Source organism: Olea europaea, chromosome 17 (assembly GCF_002742605.1).
Source record: "Olea europaea var. sylvestris chromosome 17, O_europaea_v1, whole genome shotgun sequence".
Taxonomy (NCBI): domain Eukaryota; kingdom Viridiplantae; phylum Streptophyta; class Magnoliopsida; order Lamiales; family Oleaceae; genus Olea; species Olea europaea.
In genome coordinates this window covers 1584028-1585732 of record NC_036253.1, presented here as the reverse complement: position 1 = coordinate 1585732, position 1705 = coordinate 1584028, and positions in this window count along the sequence as shown.

Sequence of the window (1705 nt, the reverse complement as noted above, 5' to 3'; positions counted from 1 at the left end):
TCAAATAATAAATTGCCATTTCTTCACCAAATTGGTCTTCCTGTGCGACCATTCCAGCTATTGATTCCTTTTCAGCCGATACATACACTTTCATTGGCCGTCCCTGGATTGGTGACACCAACACTGGTGGACTTGATAGATATGTCTTCAGGCTTTCAAAAGCCTTTTGATGTTCTTCTTTCCAGACGAATTCGTCCTGATTTTTCAGCTTTAATAGCGGCGAAAAAACTTTAGTTCGCCCTGCACAGTTAGAAATGAAGCGTCTTAAAAAATTTACTTGGCCTAGAAACCTTTGCAACTCCTTTTTATTGCTAGGTGGTTTGGCTTCTAAGATGGCCTTCGCTTTATTTTTATCAAGTTCAATCCCTCTCTTGTGTACTAAAAAACCAAGAAAATTCCCTGCATTAACACCAAATGCACACTTCAAGGGATTCAACTTTAGCTTATATTGCCTCATTCGTTCAAACGAACATTTTAACTGTTCGAAATGGTCTTTTTCTTTAATAGATTTAACTACTATGTCGTCTACATACACCTCAACAAACTTGCCTATCATGTCGTGAAAAATTAAATTCATTGCCCTTTGATAAGTTGCCCCTGCATTTTTTAGGCCGAAAGGCATAACCACCCATTCAAAACATTCTAGAGAGTCATGGCATCTAAAGGCAGTTTTGTGTATGTCTTTTTCAGCTATATAAATTTGATTGTATCCTGAATACCCATCCATAAAAAAATACATGACATGTCCGGCAGTTGAATCTACTAAAGAATCCACCGTGGGCATTGGATACTCATCTTTGGGCGTAGCTATGTTCAAATTTCTAAAGTCTATACACACCCTTAGTTTACCATTCTTTTTTAATACTGGCACAATATTCGACAACCATTCAACATATCTGACTGTTCTTATAAAACCTGCTTTCAATAATCGCTCTGTCTCTTTCTTAATCTCAGGGAGTACATTAGGAGCAAAACGCCTAGGAGGTTGCCTATGAGGTTTAAAATTAGGCTTAGTCGGTAACCTATGTTCCACCAAGTCTCTATCTAAACCAGGCATTTGTTCATATTCCCAAGCAAAACAATCTTTGTACTCTTTTAACAAAGCGATTAATTTGTTACTAACCTCTTGATCGAGCATCTGGCTGATGAACGTTGGGTGATCTTCTCCTTCATTGCCAATATTTACTTTGATCAGAGGGTCTTGTGCTTGAGCGTATCCAGGTTTGGCAATCCGCATCACTTCGTCGTCCAGTTCTTTTGTAAGTCCTTCCTCTTCCAAACAGTCCACTTTGTTGACTTCTAGGCCAAGGCTTTGCTCTAACTCGAATACTGCCAACTTGTCCTTCAACACTTTTAGGGCAGTCTCTTTCTTTGCTTTGTCATTGCATTCCTTATTGAAAACCATCAGTCTGGCTTTGAAGGCCTGAATATCGGCCATTTGCTTTTGCAATTCAGAATCCATTCAAGATTCCTTGATTATCCTTTTGCCAATCACTGGCTCTCCTAAGGCCACTATATTTGGCCTCATTTGTTTGAACATCTCAGTGAGTGCGTCCACTGAGAATGATTCTTCGCTTTGTGCGACAACTTGAGTTTCTTCCCCATCTTGTACCACTCTGATCGGTCCATAGTTTCCTTCGTACATAAATTTTTCCACTGAGTTTGCTTCTGTGACAAAAGGCCTATGATCGGCCTGCACCACTTC